Source organism: Equus asinus, chromosome 20 (genome assembly GCF_041296235.1).
Source record: "Equus asinus isolate D_3611 breed Donkey chromosome 20, EquAss-T2T_v2, whole genome shotgun sequence".
NCBI classification, from domain to species: domain Eukaryota; kingdom Metazoa; phylum Chordata; class Mammalia; order Perissodactyla; family Equidae; genus Equus; species Equus asinus.
In genome coordinates this window covers 24,534,455-24,550,541 of record NC_091809.1, presented here as the reverse complement: position 1 = coordinate 24,550,541, position 16,087 = coordinate 24,534,455, and positions in this window count along the sequence as shown.

Here is a 16,087-nt window from a genome sequence, read left to right as displayed (position 1 = left end):
GAGAAAATTATGCTGAGTGAATGAAATCATCACACAGATCATATATGATTCCATTCGTTTGAGAGCCCAAATAGGGAAATCTGGAGAGACAGAAAGTAGATCAGAGGTCCCTAAGGCTGGGGATTGGAGGAGGAAGATGGGAATATTGGGAGTGATAGCTAAAGGGTAGACGAGTTACTTTTTGAGGTGATGAAAATGTGCAAAAGTTGACTGTGGGGATGATTGCACACAACTGTGAATGTACTGAACCCCTGAATTGTACACTTTAAAGGAATGCACGGTATAATACGTTGCATTGAGACGCTGGATTCTGACCTGCTGAATGGAGAGGTAGAAGCCACCCAGGTGGGGTCGGTAGGGAGCTCCCTCAGAAGTGAAAACCATGAGTCATTGGATTGAAGATGCAGTTTCAGTACACCCACCCAAAGGAAACAGTCACAAAATTTATTACTTATAGGGGCCGTTCCCGTGGCCGAGTGGTTAAGTTCACGTGCTCTGATTCGGCGGCCCAGGGTTTCGCCCATTTAGATCCTGAGCATGGACATGGCACCGCTCATCAGGTCATGCTGGGGTGGCGTCCCACATGCCACAACTAGAGGGGCCCACAACTAAAAATACACAACTGTGTACTGGGGGGCTTTGGGGAGAAAAAGGAAAAATAAAATCTTTGAAAAAAATTTTTAAAAAAATTTACTTATAGATCACAGAAAGGTGGGGGTGCAGTGAGCCGGGGGAAGGGCCGTCTTCTGTTCCAGGTCATGAGCGAGCAGGAGACAGAGAGCAGGGAGCAAGCACCCGGTACTTATTAGGGGGTTGGGGCGGAGGTCACTAACTTTTCACAGGCTCAACTGTAAGTGCTTATTTTAAAAGGTGCCCCAGGAAAGCAAACTGAGGACTCATGGCGGGAATCCCAAGCCCAGGTCCTTGTCTAAATATCCAGACTTTCGGTGTGAGCAGAGTATCATACTGTAAAACTCCTAGGCAGTAACTCAAAATAGTTGTTTTTCTCATCAAAATTGACCCCATGTTGCCTAGGCATTAGTCTTTAGGGAGAATCAAGGGCACTGTCTGGATGGTGGAGACAGTAAAAGCCACTGGCTGGGTTTTGGTCACCCAGTGCATGAAATATTTGAACAAAGCAAAAATGGAACAATATCAGAAGATGAATGATAGTTTCAAATCCTGTTAGCAACCCTCCCCCTACTTGTTAGGGTCTGGCCAATAAATAAATCAAAACCCTTTGATAAAGTTAAGGTAGACATTTGATTAAAACCTTGGGGGAGATTATGGAATCTTTGTACTTGTTGGGTCATCTTTTGTAAGTTTATCTGAATTTGTCCAGAATTATTAACACACATGCAGCAGGTGGTGCCCTTTACAGCACATACCCCTGCTTCCTTGGCCAATAAGTAATCTAAAGCCAAACGGTATGGAAACCATCTGCACTAAAGAATCCTGTGTTTTGCATTAAGGCCCGGCTTTGGTGTAATGGCCCAATGTGATCAGCCAGGTGGTGACAGGCTGGTGTTTGCCTTCATAATGTGCTGTTGTGAGCCCAGTGCGGCTGCACCTAGCCCAGTCTGGGTGAGAGAGAGTAGCAGACCTACTCCCAACACAATGGGGATGAACCCTGCATGCTTTTGATGTGAGGGGGCAGAGAGAGAGAGAGATTAGTGGTCCTACTCAGTGATCTGTCAGGGCAGTCCCAGGGAGACTAAAGGAAAATGGTGTGAACAGACAGGACTCCTGGGGGCCAGCTAGGAGGCAAACACATTGGAAGTTGAGGGAAGGGAAAGTGCACATATAGAGAACCATGTATGTGTGATGGCCACAGGGCACTGGACCCACAGTGGACACCAACTGCTTTATTGGGAAGATGAAGTAAGTTGGGGTTCCCTCAACATGGCTGGGTCTTGAGGTCCAAGACTGTGGGGATAGTACTCCTTGGGAGGGGGTGTAGGTCATATTCATCCAGGTGGTGTTGGTCCTGGGCAGATATGGGGGATTGTAAATGGCACATAGGGCCTGTCAGGTGCCACGTACTGTACTGCAAAGTGACCTGCTTGGCAGCAGTTGAGAACCATAGAGAGCAGCTGGGCAAGGCACAGGGGTGCATGGGGTGCCTTCTGTTGGGCAAACAGAGTAGGGTCAATAAATCAGCTGAGTGGGCCACTAAGTCAGGAAAAGTCTTTGCTGAGCCTGGTGATATACCCAGCAGTTACGGCAGCCTCAACAATGAGCTCCAATTTCTGCCCATTGCATAAAAATACTAAGACTACTGGAGAGCTCAAATGGGAGGACTGTGGAGCCTTGAGTGGTAACTGTGGCGTTGGGTCCTTTTGGGTGGTGTAGGGAGATGACCCTTCGGCTGTGGTCTGGAGGGTGTAGGGGGGATGCTGTGGTAGGGGTAGCATCTGAAACTGGGGAGGATTCAGAAACTGAGTTCAGTAACTCCCAGTAGACTCATAATGTGGACCAATCTAAAGGGTGTGGTGAAAGCAAGCAACCTAGTGAAGGGACCCCTGTAAGGTTGTGAGACTCAACTGGTACCTTGGCCTTTCAAAGCTCAAAGGTGCAGAGGTGGGCAGCCTGGCAGGCAGAGCACCAGAGTACACTTCTTCATGAGTTGCTCCTCTGCCAGCACATTTGAAATGAACACCTTTCTTCTTTAGGTAAAGCCTTATTTATTTCGATTCTCACAGTTCAACAAAAGGGTATTTAGAGGCCTTTCATTCTTTTCCAGTAGGTGTCACTATAGTACAAGTTTTGGGTCCCATTACCTGAGCTGCCTCTGCCTGTATGTGCAAGCCAGCACTTTCAACCTTCCACTGCCTCTGACAGACGTGTTGCCAGTGCCCTTGTTGTAGCTGCTTTTGCCTCCAAGTTTGCTTGTGCCTTGTTGCTGCCTGTGTCACTGTGGTCACAGGGGTCACCCCCAGGGTCACTGGAATTGCAGATGCCTCCACTGTGTCCAGGAATGCCTGGGTCACAGGCACTACTGTTGCTGGTGGGGAGAGGGAGGGTGAGTGGGGGGCCAGGGTCAAAGGCACCTCCGCCACATCCAGGGCTGTCAGGTTTGCAGGCACCATGGCTGCAGGTGGGGGGCTGAGGTCACAGGCCCAAGGCCACCACTACTCAATTCTCTGTGGCCATGGGTGCTGCAGCAGCCAAGGGGCTGAAATCACATGCACCACCTGCACTGCTGCTACAATGTTCTTGGGGGGTGGTGGGGGAGGGTGTGGACCTACCACAGCCCTGGGTGGGCCAGGATCACGGGCCATGCTTCTGCTACTGCTACCAGGTTTGCTGGGCCTGTGGGCTCAGCTGCTGTGCCCAGGGGACTGGGGTTGTGGGCATCGTCTCCACTGTTACCCCAGTTCTGCTTCCTCTGTGTTCTAACTGACCCACCTTCAAATGTGCAGATGTCTGCATCTCTCTGGCATCCCTGGGTGTAACGCAGAGGGACCTTTGTTGAGTTATGAATGTCTGACTAGCTACAGGTTGAAAGGGAGAGACAAAGGGAGCATCTCACACTGCCATAATGCTGCCATCACTCTTTTTCTTTAAAGAAGTGGCTCATGTGACTATGGAGATTGGGTACATTGAAAATCTGCAATCTAGATGGGCCAGCTGGAAACTCTAAGGAGGAACTGTGGTTCATGTCAAAAGACACTCTAGTGGCATAATCCTTCTTGTTCTGCGAAGGTCAATATTTATTTACAAAGAACTACAATTCATTGGATGAGGCGCACTCACATTTTGGAGGTAATCTCATTTACTTAAACTCCACCCCTTGAAATGTGATCTCATGAGAAATACTCCACACAGAACTATCCAGTAGAATGTTTAACTAAATATTTGGGCGCTATGGTCAAGTTAAGTTGAAACGGAGATATTAGCTTGTAGTTTTCTTTTCATGGGATGTCCCTGTCTGACTTTGGTATCAGGGAGATGCTGGCCTCAAAAAAGGAATTTGGAGGCATTCCTTCTAGTTTTTGGAAGAGTTTAAAAAGGATCGGTATTAATTCCTTGGATTTGTTATTGGTCTGTTTAGGCTCCTATTTTGTGATTCTTCCTTGGTAGACTGTATGTTGCTAGGAATTTATCCATTTCTTTTAGATTATCCAATTTGTTCACATATAAATGTTCATAATTGTCATTTTGATTCTTTTTATCTTGAGGCATCTATTTTAATATGCCATCTTTCACTTTTTTTTTCTTTAAAGATTTTATTTTTTTCCTTTTTCTCCCCAAAGCCCCCTGGTACATAGTTGTATAGTCTTCGTTGTGGGTCCTTCTAGTTGTGGCATGTGGGATGCTGCCTCAGCATGGTTTGATGAGCAGTGCCAGGTCCGCGCCCAGGATTCGAACCAACGAAAAACTGGGCCGCCTGCAGCGGAACGCGCAAACTTAACCACTCTGCAACGGGGCCAGCCCCACCATCTTTCACTTCTGATTTTGTGTACTTGAGTCTTCTCTCTTCTTTTCATAGTCAGTGAAGAGTGTGTCCATTGTGTTTATCACTTCAAAGATCTGACAGTTTTGAAATTTTTCTGTTTTCCTGTATTCTATTCATTTCTGCTCTAATGTTTATTACTTCCTAACTCTGCTAATTTAAGGTTTAGTTTGTTGTTCTTATTCTAGTTCCTTGAGGTGTAATTTTTGGTTATTTTGATATATTTCTTTCTTAATATAGTTGTTGATGGGTATAAACTTCCCTTTTATTACTACTTATGCTACATCTCACAAGTTTTTCTATGTTGTTTTCATTTTTGTCTTAAGATTTTTAAAAAATTCCTTAATTTCCTCTTTGACCTAGCGATTGTCCAAGAGTGTTTTTTCAATTTCCACATATTTGTGATCTTTCACAATAAGATAAGAGGTAGAGTGTCTTTTAGTATGAGATTGTATGATTTCTTGAACACACATTTGACTGTCAATGTTCACTTTAGCTGTAGGTGTCAGGGCTTCAATATCTTCTAGTGTCCTTATATTTTTCTTCCCTTGTGTGTTTGAGGATACCTAGAAACTCGATCTTACATAGAGTTTGTGACTTACAACCCCATTTTTATCTACTGTTTCTGAACTGGATCCCTGTTGATAATAGTGGGAAGGTATTAGGGTGGGGAAATCTCCTGTTATGATGCAGCATGTAACGTTTTGGTGGGACAGAATTCCTGGACTGTAAACTTCAGAACAGGTTCTTAGCAGGTATTGCTGCCCCTTTTTGTTTTTTGTTTTTTGTTTTTTGAGGAAGATTAACCCTGAACTAACTGCTGCCAATCCTCCTCTTTTTGCTGAGGAAGGCTGGCCCTGAGCTAACAGCCATGCTCATCTTCCTCTACTTTATATGTGGGACACCTACCACAGCATGGTGTGCCAAGCAGTGCCATGTCCACACCCAGGACCCAAGCCGGTGAACCCTGGGCTGCCAGAAGCGGGACGTGCTCACTTAACCACTGTACCACTGGGCCAGCCCCCATATTCCTGCCCTTTTGTCAGAGAGGAAAACTAGAGAGTCTGGAAGCTGTTGGACTGCTCTTTCCCCAATCAGAGATGGTTTTCACAAATTAGTTTTCTTTGAGGGATGGCCGAAGTTATAGAGAGGATGCTCTGTGTGTATATCAAAATGTTTCCCCCTAGGGGCCGGCCCGGTGGCGCAGCGGTTAAGTTTGCACGTTCCGCTTCTCGGCGGCCTGGGGTTCGCTGGTTCGGATCCCGGGTGCGGACATGGCACTGCTTGGCAGCCATGCTGTGGTAGGCGTCCCACGTATAAACTAGAGGAAGATGGGCACGGATGTTAGCTCAGAGCCAGGCTTCCTCAGCAAAAAGAGGAGGACTGGCAGTAGTTAGCTGAGGGCTAATCTTCCTCCAAAAAAAAAAAAAAGTTTCCCCCCACTTCCGGCATGGAGAACGAGACCTTTGTTTCCACTCTCCACAGTGAGAACCTCCTTGGCCTCCTGTAGGAAAAAATCATGAATTTGGGGAGGTTCCTAAGACTGGAATCCTGAAAGTTTTTAACTCTCAGACTAGTCCACACGTTGGCAAATTCATCTCTAACAGTTTAAGTGTTCCTAGAGGTGGCTGGCTCCAGTCATCTCTACTCCCAGTAGATCGTAATTCTCTATATTCACCTGTCTCTCATTTTGGGGGCACTGGTTGCCATGTCATCTCAAGTCACTGATGGATCTAGGAAGAGGTGCTGCTTTTAGGTTCTTCAGTTTTTTTCTTGTGAAGATGAGAATGATCACTCTGACTCTTTATATCAGAACACAAATCATCCACTTACTTCTGTTGCTGTCTTTTCCCTTGGGAGATACACCACTTTCACTTACTGATTCTACTGCTAACGCCATGTGGGTGGTTTCAAAGTTTTTCTATTCTGACTAGTGCATCTAAAAACATTATCATACGATGTCTCTCCATGTGGATTTCTTTTTTTTTAATTTAACTTTTATTGAGTTAATGATAGGTTACAATCTTGTGAAATTTCAGTTGTACATTATTGTTTTTCACTCATGTTGTAGGTGCACCACTTCACCCTTTGTGCCCACCCCCCACCCCACCTTTCCCCTGGTAGCCACTAATCTGTTGTCTTGTCTACATTTTTAAATTCCTCATATGAGTGGAATCATACAGAGATTGTCCTTCTCTATCTGGCTTATTTCACTTAACATAATTCCCTCAAGGTCCATCCATGTTGTTGCAAATGGGACGATTTTGTTCTTTTTTATGGCTGAGTAGTATTCCATTGCATATATATACATCACATCTTCTTTATCCAATCATCAGTCGATGGGCACTTAGGTTGCTTCCACGTCTTGGATATTGTAAATAATGCTGCCGTGAACATTGGGGTGCATGGGACTTTTGGAATTGCTGACTTCAAGCTCTTTGGATAGATAACCAGTAGTGGGATAGCTGGATCATATGGTAATTCTATTTTTAATTTTTTGAGGAATCTCCATACTGTTTTCCATAGTGACTGTGCCAGTTTGCATTGTATCAGGGTTACTTTTTCTCTATCACCTGTCCAACATTTGTTACTATTTGTTTTAGTTATTTTTGTCATTCTAATGGGTGTAAGGTGATATCTTAGTGTAGTTTTGATTTGCATTTCCCCGATGATCAGCGATGATGAGCATCTTTTCATGTGCCTATTGGCCATCCGTATATCTTCTTTGGAGAAATGTCTGCTCATGTCTTCTGCCCATTTTTTGATCGGGTTGTTTGATTTTTTGTTGTTGAGTTGTGTGAGTTCTTTATAGATTATGGATATTAAGGCTTTGTCGGATGAATGACTTGCAAATATTTTTTCCCAGTTATTGGGTTGTTTTTTGTTGCAATTCTGTTTGCCTTTGCCTTGAAGAAGCTCTTTACTCTGATGAAGTCCCATTTGTTTATTCTTTCTATTGTTTCCCTTGTCTGAGAAGACATGGTGTCCTAAAAGATCCTTTTTATACTGATGTCAAACAGTGTACTGCCAACATTTTCTTCTAGAAGCCTTATGGTTTCAGGTCTCAGCTTTAGGTCTTTGATACATTTTGAGTTTATTTTGGTGAATGGTGAAAAAGAATGGTCAATTTTCATTCTTTTACTTGTGGCTTTCCAGTTTTCCCAGCACCATTTGTTGAAAAGACTTTCTTTTCTCCATTGTATGCCCTCAGCTCCTTTGTCGAAGATTAGTTGTCCATAGGTGTGTGGTTTTATTTCCGGGCTTTCAATTCTGTTTCATCGATCTCTGCACCTGTTTTTATACCAGTACAATGCTGTTTTGATTACTGTAGCTTTGTAGTATGTTTTGAGGTCAGGGATTGTGATGTCTCCAGCTTTGTTCTTTTTTCTCACGATTGCTTTAGCAATTCGGGGACTTTTGTTGCCCCATATGAATTTTAGGATTCTTTGTTCTATTTCTGTAAAGAATGTCATTGGGATTCTGATTGGGATTGGCATTGAATCTGTGGATTGCTTTAGGGAGAATTGGCATTTTAACTAGGTTTATTCTTCCAATACATATACATGGAATGTCTTTCCATCTCTTTCTGTCGTCATCCATTTCTTTCAGAAAGGCCTTGTAACTTTTTGTTGTATAGGTCTTTCACTTCTTAGTTAAGTTCACCTCAAGGTATTTCATTCTTTTTGTTGCGATTGTGAATAGTGTTGTGTTCTTGAGTTCTTTTTCTGTTAGTTTGTTATTAGAGCAAAGAAATGCTACTGATTTATGTAAATTGATTTTATACCCTGCAACTTTGCTGTAGTTGTTGATTACTTCTAACAGTTTTCCAATGGATTCTTTGGGGTTTTCTATATATAAGATCATGTCATCTGCAAACAGCAAGAGTTTCACTTCTTCCCTCCCTATTTGGATTCCTTTTATTCCTTTTTCTTGCCTAATTGCTCTGGCCAGGACCTCCAGTACTATGTTAAATAAGAGTGGTGATAGAGGGCATCTGGGTCTCGTTCCTGTTTTCAAGGGGATGGCGCTCAGTTTTTGCCCATTGAGTATGACGTTGGCTGTGGGTTTGTCATATATGGCCTTTATTATGTTGCGGTAGTTCCCTTCTATCCCCATTTTGTTCAGAGTTTTTATCATAAATGGATGTTGGATCTTGTCAAATGCTTTCTCTGCATCTATTGAGATGATCATGTGGTTTTTATTCCTCATTTTGTTAATGTGGTGTATCACATTGATTGATTTGCAGATGTTGAACCATCCCTGCATATGAATCCCACTTGATCATGATGTAGGATCCTTTTGATGTAGTGCTGAATTTGGGTTGCCAAAATTTTGTTGAGAATTTTTGCATCTATTTTCATCAGCGATATTGGCCTGTAGTTCTCCTTTTTTGTGTTGTACTTGTCAGGCTTTGGTGTATCAGCGTGATGTTGGCCTCATAGAATGTGTTAGGAAGTTTTCCATCCTCCCTAATTTTTTGGAATAGCTTGAAAAGGATAGGTATTAAATCCTCTCTGAAAGTTTGGTAGAATTCCCCAGGAAAGCTATCTGGGCCTGGGCTTTTATTCTTTGGGACGATTTTGATTGCTGCTTCAATCTCTTTCCTTGTGATTGGTCTGTTCAAATTGTCTGCTTCTTCTTGACTAAGCTTTGGGAGATTGTAGGAGTCCAAGAATTTATCCATTTCCTCTAGGTTATCCATTCTGTTGGCATATAGTTTTTTGTAGTATTCCCTTATAATCCGTTGTATTTCTGCGGGGTCTGTTGTTATTTCTCCTCTTGCATTTCTGATTTTCTTTATTTGAGCTTTCTCTCTTTTTTTCTTTCTAAGTCTGCCTAGGGGTTTCTCAATTTTATTTACCTTCTCAAAGAACCAGCTCTTGGGTTCATTGATCCTTTCTACTGCCTTTTTTGTTTAATAGCATTTATCTCTGCTCTGATTTTTATTATTTCTCTCCTTCTGCTGACTTTGGGCTTTGTTTCTCCTTCTTTCTCTAATTCAGTTAGGTGTAGATTAAGATTGCTGATTTGGGATTTTTCTTGTTTGTTAAGATGTGTCTGTATTGCGATGAATTTTCCTCTTAATTCACCTTTTGCTGTATCCCATATGAGTTGGTATGGCATGTTATCATTTTCATTTGTTTCCAGGTATTTTTTTATTTCTTCTTTAATTTCTTCAATGATCCATTGCTTGTTCAGTAGTGTGTTGTTTAGTCTCCACATCTTTGTGCCTTTCTCAGCTTTTTTCTTGTAATTAATTTCTAGCCTTACAGAGTTATGATCGGAGAAGATGCTTGTTATTATTTCAATTTTTTTAAATTTGTAGAGGCTTGCCTTGTTTCCCAACATATGGTCTTTCCTAGAGAATGTTCCATGTGCACTTGAGAAGAATGTGTATTCATCTCCTTCAGGGTGGAGTGATCTATATATGTCTATTAAGTCCAATTGTTTTAGTTTTTCATTCAGCTCCACTATTTCCTTGTTGATTTTCTGTCTGGATGATCTGTCCATTGATGTGAGTGGGGTGTTGAGGTCCCCTACTATTATTGTGTTGTTTTTAACATCTTCCTTCAGGTCTGTTAATAGTTGCTTTATGAATCTTGGTGCTCCTGTGTTGGGTGCATAGATATTTATAAGCGTTATTTCTTCTTGATGAAGTGTCCCTTTCATCATTATATATTGGCCCTCTATGTCTCTCTTTACCTGCCTTATCTTGAAATCTGTTTTGTCTGATACAAGTATTGCGACACCTACTTTCTTTTGTTTGCTATTAGCTTGGAATATTGACTTCCACCCCTTCACTCTGAGCCTGTGTTTGTACTTGGAGCTGAGGTGTGTTTCCTGGAGGCAACAAATTGTTGTACCTTGTTCTTTAAGCCATTTTGCCACTCTGTGTCTTTTTATTGGAGAGTTCAATCCGTTTACATTGAGGGTGATTATTGATGCGTGAGGGCTTGATACTGTCATTCTGTCAATCGTTTTCCGGTTTTCCTGCGTTTCCTTTGTTTCTCATCCTGTGTGTTTTAGCCTACCCCTTGACTTCTGCAATTTCTTATGCTGGGTTTCTTAGATTTTTCCTTATTTATGTCTTCTGTCTCTGTTCTGTTTTTTAGTTTAGTGGCTACCCTGAAGTTTGTATTCAGAATCTCGTGCATAACATATTCCATTTTCTGGTGGTCTCTTACTTCCTTAGCCTAGACTCATTCAGTCCCTTTCCTCCTCCCCTCCTAAATTATTATTTCCATCTCTTAAGCCAACTTGTGTTGTGTGTCTGTGGTAAGAGTGATAGGATTGTCTTTGATTTGGTGATTTCCTTCCCTTTATCATAATGGTATAGTTGAATATTTGCTATCCTATTCTGATTCTATTTGTCTCCCTACTCTGTGTCTTGCGACCCCTTTCTCCCTTTTTTACTTTTTTCAGGTATGAGGGCCTTCTTGTAGTGGAGGTCTTGTCGCTAAGAATTCCCTTAGCTTTTGTTTGTCTGGAAAAGATTTAATTTCTCCCTCATATTTGAGGGATATTTTTGCTGGATAGCGTATTCTTGGCTAAAGATTTTTATCCTTTAAGGTTTTGAATATGTCATACCAGTCTCTCCTAGCTTGTAAGGTTTCTGTAGAGAAATCTGCTGAAAGTCTGATGGGGGTTCATTTGTAGGTTATTTTCTTCTGCCTTGCTGCCCTGAGTATTATTATTTTGTTGTTCATTTTTGCAATTTTTACTACTATAAGCCTTGCAATAGGTCTTTTTACATTGACAAGTCTAGGAGATCTGAAAGCTTCCTCCACACATATTTCTCCCTCAATCCCTAGATTTGGGAAGTACGCTTGCTATTATGTTGTTGAGCACACTTTCTGCTCCATTTTCCTTTTCCATGCCCTCAGGAATTCTGATGATTCTTAAGTTGCATTTTCTCATTGAGTCAGCTATTTCTCAGAGATTTTCTTCAGTTTTTTAAATTCTTAATTCTCTTTCTTTCTCTGTCTGGGGCCATTCAACCTGTCTATCTTTGACTATGATAATTTTCTCCTGTATGGTGTCTACACAGGCATTCAGGGAATCCGTATTCTGTTTTATCTGGTCCATTGTGTTTTTCAACTCTAGTATTTCTGATTGATTCTTCTTTATAGTTTCACTCTCTTTTGTGAAGTAACTCCAGAACTCGTTGACTTGTTTCTCTATATTTCCCTTTACCTCATTGAGTATTTTGACAATAACTATTCTGAATTCATTTTCACTTAGTTTACCTATTTCCAAGTCCTCGGGATATGATTCTGTGTTTTTATTGTTTTCCTTTTGGTCTGGAGCTTTTATAAATTGCTGGATGATAGAGGAGCGGTTTTTGCGCATTATGCTATTGTTCGGTTGCAGTTACAGCCTGTCGCCACTGCATGGGGGTTGAGAGCAGTGCGTACTGAGCCCTCCGACTTCAGCCGCAATGGCTGCAGCCAGCATGGGTTGGGGGAGGAGGGGCACCTTCACTTGCCCACAGACCTGGATTCTGATCAGCTCTCACTCTCTGCTTTCCCAGGGCCCTGGATTGATGGGGTCAAAAGCTTTCCCCGGTTAGAGGCTTTCCCTTGGCGGGGTCTGTGGGAATCCTGGACGATCTCCTGGAATGCAGCCCCTCCCCCGCTCCTTCCCTCACCCACGGAAGCAATCCCAGTCTCTAAGGGAGGGAGCGAAGTTCTCTCTTACCCCATTCCAGCTCCTCCAAGGGGGGCTCCTGCCTCTCCAACCTCCGTCATTTGGCTGCTCTGGGTCTCTGACAATCTCTGTGTTATTAGGATATTTTGGTTGGAAAGCAGTTGCTCCTTTTTGTTGTAATTTGGAGGGGACAGTCCCGGGTGAGCTCACTCTGCCATGTTGCTGACATCACTCCTTCATAGTAAATCTGCTCTTGGATTTCTTTTTTTTTTTTTTTTGAAGATTTTTATTTTATTCCTTTTTCTCCCCAAAGCTCCCCAGTACGTAGTTGTATATTCTTAGCTGTGGGTCCTTCTAGTTGTGGCTTGTGGGATGCCACCTCAGCGTGGCTTGATGAGCAGTGCCATGTGCGCGTCCAGGATCCGAACCAACAAAACACAAGAACTTAACCACTCAGCCACGGGGCCATCCCCTGCTCTTGGATTTCTTATTCTCATCTTCTAAGAATTCCCCACACTGGGCTCCTGTGCATTATGAGAAAGACATTTTCGATGAGTTGCCTTCTGTTTTATCATCGCTGTTTTGGGGACAGGATTAATACTCTACATTCGTGAGACCAGACATCAGGACTATGTTGCCACATGCATTAAGTTAGTACAAAAGTTTATTACTCCAAAATGCTTTCTAAAGAGAGTAGGGCGAGAGAAAGCTTCTTTATGTGGCTTGTGCAAAGGACAATAGGCTGGCATTTTAAGGTGTGTAGGTTTAGAGGCTTCATATTTTAAAGGTCTGAGCTTCCTATCTTCAGACATAAAAAGCAAAGGCTCACGTGTCAACCTTCACAACTTGTTTAACATTCTGGGCCTGACAGGGTGAGCAGGTGTCTACAGCTGATTGACAGTCAAATATCAAACCTGAGGTCAGTGTCTTATTAGTGTTCACTCCTGAGGTTGGTTGACTGAATGATACCACTACTTATACAAATACGTTTGGTTTGAATATTAATTAAACATCCATGTGCAAAGCGCAGACAACATAGTGTATTTAAGATGACAAAGGCTCAAAAAAATTCGAATCATCATCCAAAGGTGTGGAGGGATCCAGAAAAGTGTAACTATGGTTCCAGAACTGTGTTCAAATACTTAAGTGATATTATTATTTTAATCTGTTGTCTCATTTGTTGTGTTATTGCTTCCTACCCATATATCACAGGCAGGCATGTTAGAGGAAGAGAGCTCTCCCCAGATGGGTAGTAAATACTTTAAAGCCAACTGGTCAGCAGCTACCATGGCTGCCAGGGGCTTTTCCTTCAGGGAAAACATCTCAAACACGAGCTGTCTGCTACAAGAATTTTGAGTGTTTGAGACATTTCTTGATTGGCTGATATGATGTTTGTTGAATGACTTCATGTCTTACCGGGTCAGTAGCAGTGACTCCCATGACAATGAGCACATGAGTGCAAATGGTAGGAAAACAGCACATCTGTATGTAATGAGCCAGAGGGGTTTTGAAGGAGGTGCCCCAAATGAAGTATTGACACGCAGGGCACACAAACCACAGGCGATGTGAGGGGAAGACTTGGCAGTGGGATACGAGAGTGGTGGCCAGGGTGCACTGTTACAATAAACCAGAGACCTGTAGGTGCGACCGTTCTGGCAGGAATGTCTAGCAGGGAAAGGTCTCTACCTATCAGGTGCCACTGAGCCTGACAATGACAACAAAGCAATGATCCCCGAAGACTGGGATTGAGTCTAATCAATGCCTGCAACAGCAGGAAGGCCCATTGAGAAGAAAGCAAATTGGCCTGAGGAGCCATTAGACCATCCTAGGAGGGGGATAGCCTGCGGTGGTAAAAGAGGTAAAATGTCCACTGAACAACTTATTCGAGAGCCCAGTGTTTCCTCTTTTCAGAATTGAGCTGATAGTATAAATAAATTTAGAGCATCTTGTCAAGTCCTTGCATTTTGGCTTCAGCAGGGTAACGTATGACGGCATGAGTAATTTGTCATTTCAAGTTCTACCAGGGTGTGCACACAGCAAGGAGCCCAGGGGATGAGGGTGACGGGCCTACCAAGTCTATCTCTTGTCAGCTGTAGGGACCCCTTCCTCATCCTGGAAGGTATGCCCATTGATGATTATTACCAGTGACTTGCTTTTGCACATCAGCTTCACTGGTCCATCACTGGGTTAACCATGGCAGAGGAGGGATGTCACTTGAATTTTGCCTAAACTCTTAAGTTAGAGGTCTGTAAGTGGTTTCACATTATGTGGGACAATAAGGCCAAGGTTAATACCATCAGGTCTGAGGTGTTGATATGTGTGTCAGAAATTCAAGTTAATTTATCACCCTGAGCAATAAAAATCAGCCTCTGCAGATTGAGGTTTAATATGGGCAGAGTAAGGAGCGGCCAGATTTGTAGTTGGGTATTTGAGAGGCAAGATATTCCCAGAATTCTTTAAGACGTAGTGGGCAACCTTGGATAAGGGGTTGGTGCTATTGGTGGTACCAACAGCTAGATCATGGGTAAAGGCCCAGGATCTGTAAAAATGTACACACGGGTTGGATTCTGGGCTAAGAAAGTTTCTATTCCTAACATGACTGCTGTTTGACTGATCACTCTGAGGCTTCAGTCCATTCTCTGATCAAGGATGGCCTGTCTGATGTGGTGACAGAAGCAGCATCTCTGCAGTGGACTCCGTCGGGTGGGGTGGTGCACACTGTCCATAAAGTTTATGAACACCCTAGTCACACATGTGCTCCTAAGTGACTCTCCAAGTGGGCAGTGTGTCTAAAATGGAAATGATCTCCTCAGAATGGATCACATCAGAGAAGAACAAAGCACTTCCGACTGTTCATGGGATATTCCAGAGGAGCAATGTTTGCCTCTATGCTTTAAATACCCATCTCTTCAATATGGAGGCTTTTGATTAGAAAGCCTGGGAGGGCCTGCATTCAGGACCAAAGGCAAAATGGGAAGCTGGCTTGGAGCATCATCCACTCAGGCCCTGGAAGGGACTCCATTTACATAAAGATTCTGTCAGTTGCCAGCAGTAGCTTCTCTTATGGTGTGCACCACCCTGTGAAGAGAATAGTTCTGGTACAAGAATCCCTTGGGTAATTTATGTCCACCATGGGGGTTTAGAGACGCTTGGATGCTCAATGAGAGGCTGCTAAGGCATCTTTGAGAAGGACTGTGTGGAGGGGGACACTAATGGAATGTTATTTCAAACATTCCAGAGCCTTTTGTTTCCAAATTCAATGTAAGTCCATTTCTCAGTGTTGTGTGAATAAATGAGCAGATCTGATAAATTTGAGATGGCTGTGTCACTGTGGCTGACAGGATGTGCCCATGACATGGTTTCTACCACTGCTTCTGTCACCCTCTCAGCTCACAGCCCCCTCCTGTTGCCTCAGAGAAAATGTACAGTGAGACATGTGTGGATTTCTAAAGATTTTTCCAAGTAAGCAGGCACAGAGTAGGCTTGAGCTGGGAAATGAAGAGCTGGCAATGGTCTATGGATGGCACCGAAAACAACTGATGCTAATGCACATGGACGAGGATGTCCCCAAGCAGATTCTGCTTGGGATACTTTGTTCATGTTTCTGACCTCAGAATTTCCAAAGATTTGTCCACGAACCTGATTTAAACTCAAAGACAGAGTCTGGGAGCCCTCTCACTTCACTCTTAGTTATGAGTCTAAGCTGAGGGCAGGTGCAACCCTAGGGGGTGTTTCTCAAATAAGCCGGGGTTGCAAGAAAGGCCCGTTGAGGACTGAATCCATCTCTGGCCTGCAATCTTCCTAGGAAGGATCCCACAGTGGTGGAAAGGTTTGAACACGTAAAATTCCAGGTTCAGGAGAACTTGACATTCTTCCAATATGAAAGCAATTATAATATTCACTTTTTAATAATTACATATATAACACACATATAAAATACTTAAGTGCTCACATGAGTTTTCAGAAATGTTAGGAATACTGCCA